Genomic DNA, 13279 nt, shown 5'->3' with positions numbered 1-13279 from the left:
GCTGGGGGCGGGCCCAGCCGGCGGCCCTCCCTCTATCCCTTCTGGGGGCCGAGTGGAGCTAGACGACGAAACCCGGGGCTGACAGACACGGCCCGGGGAGAGCCCCGCGCCCTCGGTGCCCCCCCCCCCCCTGCGGCGGGCGGGCGCCCCGGGGGGTGGCCTGCGCCTCCCCAGTTCCGCGACCCGGTGGCTGCGGCCGCTCTGGGCTCCCAGATGCTTCCGCCTCCCCAGGGGCCCGCTCGCCACCCCGCCCCGCCAGCCTCGCGTCCCTTTGCCGGCTGCCCTGGCCTCCCGCCGCCCGGGGTCGGTGGCTGCGCCAGCCCGGAAAGCTGTCTTGGTCACGGCTCGCCCGGGACCTGAGCTCCCTCGGTAAGGGGAGCTGGCCTCTCTCGATGCCAAGTCACGTTCCGGGACAGGTCGCCGAATACAAGTCGTGCGGAGGGTGGGGAAAGAGACAGTGCCAAAAGACTTCGAGAAACATATCCTGTTATTGCGGCAAGTCGTCTGTTTGCCCGAGACCAAACTTCCGCATCTTTACAGGTTTTGGGGTCAATAGGAGCCAAAAGGCGGCATTTGAATGACGCGGTGTGGTTGGAAATGTTGGATTGACAGCTGGGAACCGGGCAGGTGAACCTCTCCTCCCTGGCATGACAGCACACTAAGCTCCTCCACGCGCCAGAAATTCCCCCTTCAGCAGAATTTTACTGCTCAGCTGCAATGGACAAGTCTCTGGGATAAGAATGAAGTCGAAGATGAATCAGAGGTTGCTTAAAATGTAGTGAGGGAGATAGGACTCTGGTTACCTGCAGGTCACAGGCTAAGGTTATTGGCCTGAGGGTTCAGGCTTACAACAGGAGGCTTAAGGAAGACTTCATTGAGGAAGCTATGCTTGAGGCGGGACTCAAAGATGCACACTTTTAGGGATCAGAGTTGCATGGAGAGGGCATTCCCCCATATGACCTTAAGGTATATGAAAGATTCAACTGATACAGTTAGACCCTAGGCTTCCCTGGTTTTCTTGTTCATTCGTCACACTTGATCTTTGTCTAGGTAGTGCTCATCATTTCATTCCTCTAGGACTCAGTTTCTTCATTTGTAAAATGACACTGGGCCAGATGATCTGAAATGGTTCCCTCCAGTGCTTATTTTCTGAGCCCAACAACAAAGCAGAGGTACAGAGGCCTGGAAACAGGGCCTGTTTAATGACGGTGGGGTAGACCAGTTGGCTGACAATGCAATGATACTGCATAAGGCTAGTGAGGGAGTTGGAGTTTGGAAGCTCTTGAATGCAGGCAGCACCTACAAACCATTAAAGGTTTATGACCACAACAGTGATGTGATTAAGGTTGTGTTTAGGGAAAGTAGTGGGGATAGTCTGGAAGAGGATTAGACTGAAGTACCACTCAGGGGGCTAATACAGTAACAAAAGGTGGGTCTGGAGGAGTTAGGTATTGTTTCAAAATTAACAAGCATTTATTAAGTGCCTCCTATGTGCTAGGCACTGTTCTACTTGTTTGGATGCATCAGTGAACCAATCAGGCAAATTGTATCTGAAAGTGTGACAAATGCTTTGAGAAAAATAAAGCAGGACTGACTGGGAGGAAGCCCCTGAGGGAGCCTTCCAGGTGCTGTAAGAGTTCTCTGTTTTGACTTGGGTGGTGCTTCTGGGAGGCTATACATATATAAGAGAATTCATCAACCTGTACCCTTGAGATTTCTAGACTGTAAAATATGAAACATAGAGCAGGGTTAAAAAAGGAGTGGGAGAATGAGTTGCAGGGGTTTCTTTTTGTGTGTGTGTTTTATTTTACTTTAATGTTTGTATTGATTTTGGAGAGAGAGAGAAACATTGATCACTTGCCTCCCATAGGCACTCATTCTGGGGATTGAACCCACAACCTGGGCATGTGTCCTGACCAGGAATCGAACTGGTGACCTTTCACCAGCTAAACCAACTGAGCCACACCATCCAGGGCTTGAGTTGCAATTTTATATTATGTGGTCAGAGAAGTCTTCATGAAAACTTGCATTTGAGAAAGACTTGCAAGAAAGTGAAGGGGTTTCACCCTCAGTGAGAGAAATTCTTTGCAACCCCATCTCACCAGAAAAGAGCATGTTCAAACCTTGTCCTGGCAAGTTTCTCTCACCAAGCCGCCTCTGTACCTTCTTGGTCATTGAGAAGAGACTCGGAGCATGTCAGGTGATATTGTGATAAAAGAAGTAGCTTACCTGGAAGTTCTGACCCTTGTCCTTTCTGAAAGAACTGTGCCAAATTTCAGGGTGCCTTGACAGGTCAGTCATTGGATGTGTCTCATGCATGCAGCAAAGATTGATACTGAAATGTGTCTGACATGAGTCACTGGAGAGATGGCTGCATTCTCCAGGCAGCAGCCCTGATCCCACCAGTTCCAGATACTCTGCTTTCTCAGATGGGATTGCTTTGGTTTTGTTTAGAAGCCACCGCTGGAGGAAATAATTAAACTTAACAGAAACAGTCATTTATAAAAAGCGTGTCTGTGTGCCCTGGCCAGTGTAGTTTAGTGGTTGGGTCATTCTGTGCACTGAAAAGCTCCTGGTTCGATTCCTGGTCAGGGCACATGCCAAAGTTGTAGCCTTGATCTCCAGTGGATACATGCAGAGGATCAATGTTTTTCCCTCCCCATTCCTCTACCTCTAAACTAGGGGTGTCGAACTCAATCAGAGAAGGGGCCAAAATCTAAAATCCAGCCTAAATCGCGGGCTGAATGGTTTACTGAACAGTCATAAACTGTCATTGTGATGGAAATGCAGCGGAGTGCAGTGATGACAGCGCGGTGCGGGCCACATTGCAAGGCCTAGCGGGACAGATTTGGCCCGCGGGCCTTGTGTTTGACACATGTGCTCTAAACACACACACATACACACACACACTAAAAAAAAAAAGGTGATCATGCTTGCTTTTCAGCTTTTGTAGTTTGTCATTCCCTCTGTTTTTGTTGTTGTTGTTGTTGTTGTTGTTGTTTGTTTTTATTTTTCCTATTTTGGCAACACTCCTGTGCATTTCCATGATATGGGTAGAAAACCTAGGGAATTTTCCTAGAGAACTAGCTGAATTGTACTGAAAATTCATTTTCTAGAATTGTCTGCAAGATAAGAGCTAAGGGATAAAAGATATGTCTAAAGGGAGGTGATACTGCCTGTATTCAGATCTTTACTAAACTCACTGGTCATTTAAGCTAAAGCATTTAATGCCAATGGAAAGGTAGTCGCGCCTCACCAGGTGTTATTGTAACCCCTGCTTGGCAGTCAAGATTAACTCAGTTGGAAGGTGAATTCTTCACAGCTATTGTCTAGACTAGCCCCAGACCTGTAAACATGATAAGGAGGCACCTCTTACATGAGCCTGTCTTTGCATAAGTAAAACTAGAAGCTTCCACTAGTCTGTCCCACTTTCTTTTAAGTGGTATGAAAAATAGATACAGATGATATATTGTCTCTGCACAAATAATTTTTCAAATTCCTTCTGATTTATATATGTTTGTGTAAACAAAACATATTTGTGTGATGTTTACAGGATGTCTCTATTTGTGTAACATATAAATATATGTGTATGTTAAAATATTTATATATTATAGATGCACTAGAGGCACAGTGCATGAAATTAGTGCATTGGGGGGAGGGATCCCCTCAGCCCAGCCTGCACCCTCTCCAATCTGTGACATCCCTCTCACAATCTGGGACCACTGGCTCCTAACTGCTCACCTGCCTGCCTAATCACCCATAATTGCACCTGCCATGCCAGCCTGGTTGCCCCTTATTGCCCCCCACTCCACCAGCCTTGTCACCCCTCACTGCCCCCCTCTGCTAGCCTGGTCAACCCTAACTGCTGCCCCCTGCTGGCCTGGTCACCCCACACAGCCTGCTGCTCTGTCATTTGGTTATCCCTCACTAAGCCCCCTGCTGGCCTGGTCACCCCATGCAGCCTGTTCGGTCATCCATTCCATTTGGTTGTTTCACTTGTGATGGTCCCATATATATATATAGCAAAACAGCTAACATGTGTGGTCATCTCTACCAATTAAAGAAAAGTAAATCCTATATAATAAAAGCCTAATATGCAAATTGTCCCGTCTACCGGGAGTTTGACTAGGGGCGCACCATGCGAAGGAGGCCCTGGCTGGTGGAAGGGAGGCCCTGACCTGCAGCTACCAGTCAGCAGCTGCTTGGGACCCTACCTATGCACGAATTTCATGCACTGAGCCTCTGGCTAAATGCATAAAAAATGAGAAACAATTTTTCATTTATCACATTATTAAAGAGAAAAAGTTTGTTATATGTGTTACAGACACTCATCTGCTGTCAGTGGATGTGCAAATTGTGCAACTTCTTTGGAAGAAAATTCAGAAACACATAAAAAATTTTAAATGCACATGCCTTGTACCCCAAAAATTCATGTCTAAGAATTTATCCTAAAGATATATTACACAAAGGTGAGTGTGCATAAATATCCATGTGGTATGTTTTTCACTACGAAGACCAGTGGTGGCCTCCACATTGACTAATAGAGGTCACATCTATACAATGGGACAATACTCGGTCACTTAAAAAAAGCTTACAGAGATCCAGTTATGTTGTTCAGAACCTTTCTGAGACATATTATTTTATGGGAATTCAAAACACAGAAGAGGGTGTGTGTGTGTGTGTGTATAAATAAAGTATGTGTAGATTGTCTCTGTGTAACAGATAAATAATAAATATGTATTGTATACTTATATGAGATAAATAAACTGGAAAAATACAGAAGAAATTGATTTAAAAAATCCTTATCTCCATGGAGGGAGACTAAGTTTTTACAAATATCTTTATATAGCTGAATTTTTTTTATTGTGTTCTGTATAAGTTTTAATTTCTTATTTTGGTCAAAGTAACACATATATGTAGTTTAAAAACTCAAGTAGCTCTACAAAGTTTCTAATGAAAGACAAATTCCCCACCCACCACATTCTGTTCCCTAAAAATCCCTTTTTTTTTTTAAATTTAATGATTTTCAAGGGGTGGGGGATGGAAGGCAGGGAGGGAGGGAGGGAGAGAGAGAGAGAGAGAGAGAGAGAGAGAGAGAGAGAGAGAGACAGCAACACTGATCTGCTGCTCTACTCATTCATGCATTCATTGGTTAACTCTTTTTTTTTAATATATATTTTATTAATTTTTTACAGAGAGGAAGAGAGAGGAATAGAAAGCTAGAAACATCCATGAGAGAGAATCATTGATCAGCTGCCTCCTGCACACCCCCTACTGGGGATGTGCCCGCAACCAAGGTACATACCCTTGACTGGAATTGAACCTGGGACCCTCCAGTCTGCAGGCCAACACTCTATCCACTGAGCCAAACCGGTTTTGGCCATTGGTTAACTCTTACATGTGCCCTGACCTGGACCAAAGTCACAAGCTTATGCATCCATCAGATGACGCTTCAACCAACTACTCTAGCCAATTAGGTCACCAAGCGAGGGCAGACAATCATATTTTTAACTTCTAATTGGTTCTTACATTTCACTAACAGTCTGGTTATGTTGCCATTTTTTTTTTTTTAATGTTTTGCAGTCTTACACATTATCTAGTGTCACCCTGTTATGGATGAAGACTCTTTAACTCTTATGCATCCCAATCCAGCCCCCTGTGCATGCCCACACACTCTCACTCTTCCTCCATTCTCTCATCATAATTAGATTTCCATTTACGGCTAAGTCATATTCAGTGGGTACATTATTCTGACTATGGAAATATTGTTTGCAGCTAAGCCATGTGGAATGCTCTAATTCTATTTCCTCGCTCAGAAAGTTTGTGATCTGAAGTTAATAATTGCCCCTCATTCTCCCCACCACCACCACCACCATATACCATGTTCCTACCATTAATTCAGTCCCCCGATTTCTCACATAACCCCCAAGTTTCTCTCAGGAGAGGCAAACCCGTAATTTATCAGTTTGGCTTCCCCCCTTGAGGCACCCCCTGCTGTATAACCCTGTGTCATGGTTCCCACAAACCCCTCCAATAAGGCAGGCAGACCCCAGAGGCCAGCTCAGGAGGGAGCTCACAGACAGTTGCCTAAGAGCCAGGAGCCGGCACCCCCACTCCAGTACTTTCCTGCAGTCATCACTGGCTCCAAATGTGCCGCATCCACCAGAAACCACTGTCTTCCTTCTATTAGGCACTTCCTGCATCCCACCTCCCCATCCCCCCCCTCCCCCCCAGACCCCTGGAGTTTCAAAGCAAGGAAAGCTGCCCTGGTGTTGTGGAATAAGAAAGAGAAATGTAATTACAGAAGGAGTTGGGGAGGTGGGGTGGGGAGTGGGGGGGGGGGGGGGGGGAGTCTGTTTATATTCTCAGTGGGGTCCAGAACACTTGTATGTGGACTCCAGAATCTTGCAGCAGTTTTAGGACCCAAGACCTATCCATAGGACAAGTGAGAGAGCTAATCAACAAGACGGTGTTACAGGCAGGACAACTCTGCCCTCTAGATTATTAAAAATCTGAATGTGCATAAAGCTTGTCACTCTAATCCCCCTTTCCTTAAGATGAGGATCTTCCCAAGATGTTCCTTCCATTCCCAGGCACTGAGAATTCTAGCGGATTCTCCTTCCTGGATAGATCCACTAACGGAAATAAATGCCAGCATTTAAAACACACGCCAAAAAATGCTCGGCTTTTTAAAGTGTGATTCGTTTGAAAGCCGTTTTTTTTTAAATCCACATGTATTAAAGCCTAAGCAATCAATGACATCTGATTTTGTAGCCCCTGATTAGGAATTATTCACATTCCATCTCGTGAGCTGAAGGCTACGATGCTTCCCTGTGTGCCAGCACCTAAGTCCTGTATAGGCATGTGCCCTGTGACTCACTGAAATCATTTAATTCCTCAAAACTGGTGACAATTAAATGCTGGCATAGGCTATACCGGCTAGCTCCAAGCAATGACAGGTGATAGCAAACGGGAGCAGTGATTTTCAGTCCTTCGTGCAGTTTTTTGTTTTTTAACCGTAATGCTTTAAAGCAGGAGTATCAGGTGGAAAATGTCCGTTGGAGGAGCTGATCTGTTTGCATCAGAGGTGGGACAGGTTTACCATGAAGCCAATCACCTTTAGCTTCAGGGAGTGCCTTCAAGCCCTGTGCCTAATTTTATAGTTTTAATTTTTTCTTTTTAAAGAGAAACCAATTGAAACGTTAGGCCCCATAAAACCTGGTCCTACTCCTAGCAGTGTCCCAGAGCCTCTCCCCTTCCCTCTCCTCTGAGCCCCTCTCCCTGCGATGAAACAAATGGCTCTGAGCCATTGTCGTGCCTCCTTTGGGTCATTTGACCTTTCTCAGACTTTGTTTTGTCATCTATAAAATGGGTGTGTGACCAGGTAACTGAATTCCCTTTGAAAATGAAAATCTTTGACAAGGTCCACTGGAGCCACTTCCTATATTCTCTCCTGACAGCTCCCATCCCCACACTTGTTCCTCATTCCCAGGATGCTGGAAAACTTCCCGCTGCCCCGCTGACATCTGGGGCCCTGCCCAGCTCCGCCCAGACCCACCTTCTCCAAGCCAGGACTTCAGGACTTCAGTGATAGCTTATAACTATACATGTTTACCCTCCAAGGGTATTGTCATTTTATTTTAGAGAGAGAGAGAGAGAGAGAGAGAGAGAGAGAGAGAGAGAGAGAGAGAGAGAGAGGTCAATGATGAGAGCATCATCGATCAGCTGCCTCCTGCATGCCCCACCCTGCAGATCCAGCCTGCAACCTGAACTTGTGCCCTGACTGGAATCGAACTGTGACCTCCTGGTTCATAGTTTTCTACTCAACCACTGAGCCATGCTGGGCTGATGCTGTCTTGAGTGAAGTCATGTCTCTCTGGTTTTCATTTTAAATGGACGTTAATATTTTATCTCAGTGACATAAGTCTTAGCGGTGAAATGTTAGGCAGTCACTGCCGTAAGTCTGAGAGATCCTTCTTGCACTTTTGAAGCAGGGTTTGTTTTTTTTTCCAAACCCCTCAAGTCACAAGGGGTCCCTGCCCATTGTTCTGGAAGCAGCAGACCAACCCAGGTACAAGAGGGTGTCAATTTGGACCCAGAGAACTTCATCTCACTGGGAATGTCATTCTTACTAACACAATTGTTCAGGTTAATTGAGACTGCTAATTTTGTTTGGCTCTGCCACAACTTCCCCTAGGGTCACTAACATCGGCAGCCTCCTGATGGACTTATTTTATGTGAAAAAATAAAGTTTTTTTGTGTTTAAGCCACTACTGTTAAGCTCTCTCACTCATGGCTGAATACAGTTTCTCACTGTGGTTGAGGCAACACTAAATGATAAGACTTCACATTTTAAAGAGTCAAGTCAGAAAATAAAAATATAATGTAAAGTATGAGAGCTAAAATAAACCTTAAAACTCTCAACCAATCACCTATTTCACAGAAGAAACTGAGGCCTGAGGGCAGGGTGTGGCATAGCCAAACAAAATGGACAGATTCAATGGGCCCTGCACAGCCCACTTTCCCTTTTTAATGTACAGGTTGGTGTGATTGGTTCCAATTCAATCAATAGCCTTTTAACTATTAATAATGCCAATGACATGTTGTCACTGATAGTGGGTATTTCGAACACTTATAGCTTTAAAGAAGCCAAAAGTAGGTTAGTATATATCCATTTTTCCAGATAATGTTTTATTGGGATCTACTCAAGGAGATTTTCATTTAAACCCGGAATCTCAGAAATTCAAACTGTGTATCTAAAGGAAAAAGGTAAAAAATGGATACACCTTCCTCTCAGCATTGGTGGATATTGCTTCTCCCTCACAGGGCAGAAGATAAGGTGGTCAGTCACGTGTCACCCATGTTACAACCTGGACTTGTTTTGGAAGGAAAGGAGATTCCCAAAGCATGAGCAGTGAGAACACCATTCCTGCTCTGGGCAAGTATGAGGTTATCGTATGTGATGATTCATGTTCTTTTTGCTCCTGAAGAATCTGACATCCCGGTTTCTCCCTCAGACCAATTTCTGTCTCTGCTGCTGCACCTGCAAAATCTTCCCTGGTCTAAGAGTTCATGAGCCATCATTGGAAAGCTGGGATTTCTTCTCTGTGAAGGGATTCAGGGCTGTGTTTGTCTCATTTTTGCACTAAGGACTCACTAAGCACCACCTATGTGCCAGCCCCCAGAGGAGAGCTGGGGTACAACAGCAGTCAGCATCCAGGGGAAAGACACATGGGAAGAAAGGAGGGGCCCCTGACTCATTCTTAGAAGTCACATGAGGCTTCTTAAAGAAGGCAATATCGAAATAGAGCTGTGGAAGGTGAGTAGGAGTTTCCGTCCTCCCTTTAGTCACTGCTGTTACCCGACATTTCTTTACTCCAGTTTCATTGAGTGAAGTAGGTAGCAAGGAGATGGTTAGAAAAATAAAATGTCTTTTTTCTTCCTTTCCTTGAAGTCTGCAGACAGTACCATTTCATTTCCTCTGGAAGAAGTCAGAAACCAGGGTCAAGAGAGCAGCTAAGAGCCAGGGTTGTTTTCCTCCTCTGAGGATGCTGGGTCAGGAAATGTCAACCTTGGCACCTTGGAATCATGCCCATTGGCCTGCTCTGGCAACAGTGTTTATGAATGGGATATGCAGGCAGGATGTCCCAAAACAATGTACACACACTTTGAATAATTATTAATTCCAATGGGTTAAATCTGAAAAGGAAAAAGCATGTTAAGTGTGTGTATGTGTCTTTATTGAGATATAATTTTAAAACCTATAATTTACCCATTTTAAAACCATTTTTATAGGTTTTAGTGTATTTATGGAGTTGTTCAACCATCTCCACATTCAATTTTAGGACATTTTCATTACCTGAAAAAGAAGTCCCATACCCTTTAGCTATCACCTTCTATTCCCCAACTCCCCTCAGCCTCTGGCAGCCACTAACCTACTTTGTCTCTACAGCTTTTCCCTATTCTTAACATTTCATAAATATGGAATCATAGCCCTGGCTGGGTGGCTCATTTGGTTGGAGCATTGTCCTGATGCACCAGGTTGCAGGTTCAATCCCCTGTTAGAGCACATGCAGGAATCAACCCATCAGTTCTCTCTCTCTCTCTCTCTCTCTCTCTCTCTCTCTCTCTCTCTCTCTCTCTCTCTCTGTAAAAATAAAGAAGAAGAAAAAAAACACAATAAATCAAATTTTAATGGAATCATATAATATGTTTTTTATGACTGGCTTCTCCAGTTTTCTTAATGTTTCCAAGGTTTATCTGTGTTGTAGTACATGTGTTTGTTTCTTTTTATAGCCAACTTATACACATCTATCATTTCTCATGTGCTTCAGGTTGGCATCTGGGCAAACCATCAGTCCTATACATAAAAATATGTCACTGATTATCAGCTTGTGCTACAAACATGAATAGAACAAATGCCATGTGATGCCCACAGTTTTATGTCCCCAAAAGCTTTCTAACTCATCTCGGTGTCTCCATCTCCATCACCATCATTATCTGCCTCCTGGACCAGGGAACATTTCCAAATGGAAATGGTAGCCAACAGTGACCTTTCTTCTTCAATATCTTCCCTTGGTCTCCAAATAAAGACAGAAGTCCTGGGTGTGGCCAACAGCACTCCTCCAATCTGGTCTCTCCATCTCCCTTTTGGCTCCATCTGTCCCCATCTTCTCTCAAGCCCTCTTGTTGTGGTTTCTCTGTCTCTCCCCACCCTTTCCCACCTGGAAGCCACCTGGAATAGTCTTCCATCTCTTCCCCTAATGCCTGATTATCCTTCAGATCCCAGACCAGTTCTAAGGTGGTCATGTTTACACTTCTCATAACTCATATAGCATTCTGTCTTTCCTTTATCACCAAGCTTAACCCAGTTCAACTGGACATCTGTGAGTGTTTGATTAAGATCTGCCTCCCCTCTAACTGAAATTCTTTGAAGGTGGGCCATTGTCTGGTTTCACTCTCAATAGATCCCCTCTACCTAACTATATTATAAATACAGAAAGCATGTAGGTACCAACATTTATGGAGTGCCCCCATAACGGGACACTTACAAACACTGCCTCATGAAATCCCTAACATAATCCTGTGTGGGAGGCACTGTCAACTTCATTGTACCAATGAGATCAATGAAGCTGGGAAAGTATAAACACATAACTTGCTCAAAGCTGGCAAGAGGAGCCCGCACTGTCATTTCGGCAAGAGGAGGATTTTATCCTGGGCCTACTGAATTCTCAGTTCTCAGATCTTTCCACTACCACCGACACTGTTTCTGGAATCAATAGCACAAATGTCTTCCATTCAACAGTTATCAGATATGCCCCTGTTTACAAATGCCTATTAAACACAGAAAAAGACCAATGTGGCAAAAGTCTATGCTCAAGGAAAGCATAAACCAAGAGTTGCAGAGATCACCAGAGATTATATCAGGATAGGGCCTTCGGGGAAGCTTCCTGATACTTGAGACTCATAAGAAGGACCTCCCCCTGTTAGTCAGTTTCATTCTAATTGGCTAGAGGGAGTATTTCCTTTGGAATTTTCTTACATTGTTTTAATCTTGGGTGTTACCCTTTTCATTTCTGTCCAGCAAAGGACTCAACTGTTTGTTTCCTTTCGGGGGATTTCTTTTCTTTATTTAGGGAGCAGTACCTCTACCAGGAAACACTAGCAGTCCCCAGAGACTGGCTGCTTTTGCATAATTGTCACTGAAGCATTTCCACCGAAAGTTTCTCCGTCACTCTGAGGTGGCCCCAGAGCACGTGAGCCAAGGCTTGTGGGTGATCTCATCCTCTGGCCCTGGTCCAGCAGCTTAAGCTCTGTCATCGCAGTGAGGTTGGCTGGCATCTTGCTAACATGGTTAGATCATTACTAATTCTTTTCCAAACCATGGATTTCTCAATCAATGATACATGGGAAAAGAATGGTCGTCGGTCCAGGCTCGTGGCAGTACATCACTGTCATTTTGCAATGACAGCCCAGGTAGGGGAGTGACGTTTGCCTTACTTAATGACGTTTCCCTTAGTCTTGAAGCACGCCCCATATGTTCTCCTGTAATCAAAACCACTGGTCTGTCTGCTTCCCACAGAGATACATTTACCAAAAAGTAATGTCTCTGTACAGACAACAGAATACCATTCAACCACTCAAAAGGAAGGAAATTCTGACACATGCTACATGAATGAACCTTGAGGACATTATGCTAAGTGAAGTAAGCCAGTCACCAATGGGTGAATATTATATGATTCCACTTATGGACATTCCCAGGGTAGTCAAGTTCATAGAGGCAGAAAATAGAATGACTAAGGGGAGAAGGGGGGTGAAAAGTGAGTGTTTGATCGGTACAGTCTCAGTTTGGGAAGATGGAAAAGTTCTGAAAATGAATGGTAGTGATAGTTGCAAAAACAACGTGAATGTACTTAAGGCCACTGAACTGCACACCTGAAAATAGCTCAAGTCATAAATTTTAGATTTTATATATTTTACGACAATAAAAATGTAATGTGTCTGAAGATTTTTTAAAAAAATGTCTTGCCTATTTTCCTTCCAGTTGTTCATTCGCTGCACGTCATGGAGCATGCCACATGCTACATACTGTCTCCAGCCGTGTTACTCCGAGAGTGGTCCCTAAAGCAGCAGCAGCAGCATCGCCAGGAAGCTGATGAGAACCAGGGACGCTCAGGCTCACCTACTCTTACATGATTAGAATTTGTAGTGATTGGAACCTTTTTCCACCCAATGAACCATTAGACCATCATCCTCTGGAGTATGGAATAATCAATTTTATTCACAAGAAAATTTCAGACAAAAATAGTAATCTTTCTTTTCCCTGTGTTCAAGTCATACAATTTATTTAATGTGATATTGGCAAGAAGGTCAGTTCTTTGTACTGCCCTCTCATAATTCCAATGTCTTAAAGAGATGGGATTCCAAAGTGTATTAAAGGGATATGATTGAAGGTTTAATGGATTGAAAGTGGTATGATTGCCAAAACCGGTTTGGCTCAGTGGTAGAGCGTAGGTCTGCGGACTGAAAGGTCCCAGGTTCTATTCCGGTCAAGGGCATGTACCTGAGTTGAGGGCACATCCCCAGTAGGGGGTGTGCAAGAGGCAGCTGGTTGATGTTTCTCTCTCATCGATGTTTCTAGCTCTCTATATCTCTCCCTTCCTCTCTGTAAAAAATCAATAAAATATATTTTAAAAAAAAGAAAAAGAAAAGAAAGTGGTATGATTGAAGGTATAAGCACTTAATGTAAAGGATAATGTAAACATGAAGATAATGATCG

General features: G+C 44.2%; 1 long non-coding RNA gene across 2 annotated transcripts; it reads left to right on the top strand.

Annotated features, from left to right (window-relative positions):
* The first annotated feature begins 170 nt into the window (after positions 1–170).
* Positions 171–12959, top strand: LOC118708265. Of its 2 annotated transcripts, none has more exons than XR_004984510.2 (3): positions 171–966; positions 4325–4469; positions 12545–12959. It is a non-coding gene; the product is annotated as an uncharacterized LOC118708265 (long non-coding RNA). The 2 variants fall into 2 exon arrangements; XR_004984509.2 differs by lacking the exon at positions 12545–12959 and adding an exon at positions 11637–12200.
* The last annotated feature ends 320 nt before the right edge of the window (positions 12960–13279 follow it).

Source organism: Pipistrellus kuhlii, unplaced genomic scaffold, assembly GCF_014108245.1.
Source record: "Pipistrellus kuhlii isolate mPipKuh1 unplaced genomic scaffold, mPipKuh1.p scaffold_m20_p_6, whole genome shotgun sequence".
NCBI lineage: Eukaryota > Metazoa > Chordata > Mammalia > Chiroptera > Vespertilionidae > Pipistrellus > Pipistrellus kuhlii.
Note: the sequence above shows the minus strand (reverse complement) of the source record. Positions and strands in the feature narration are given on the sequence as shown.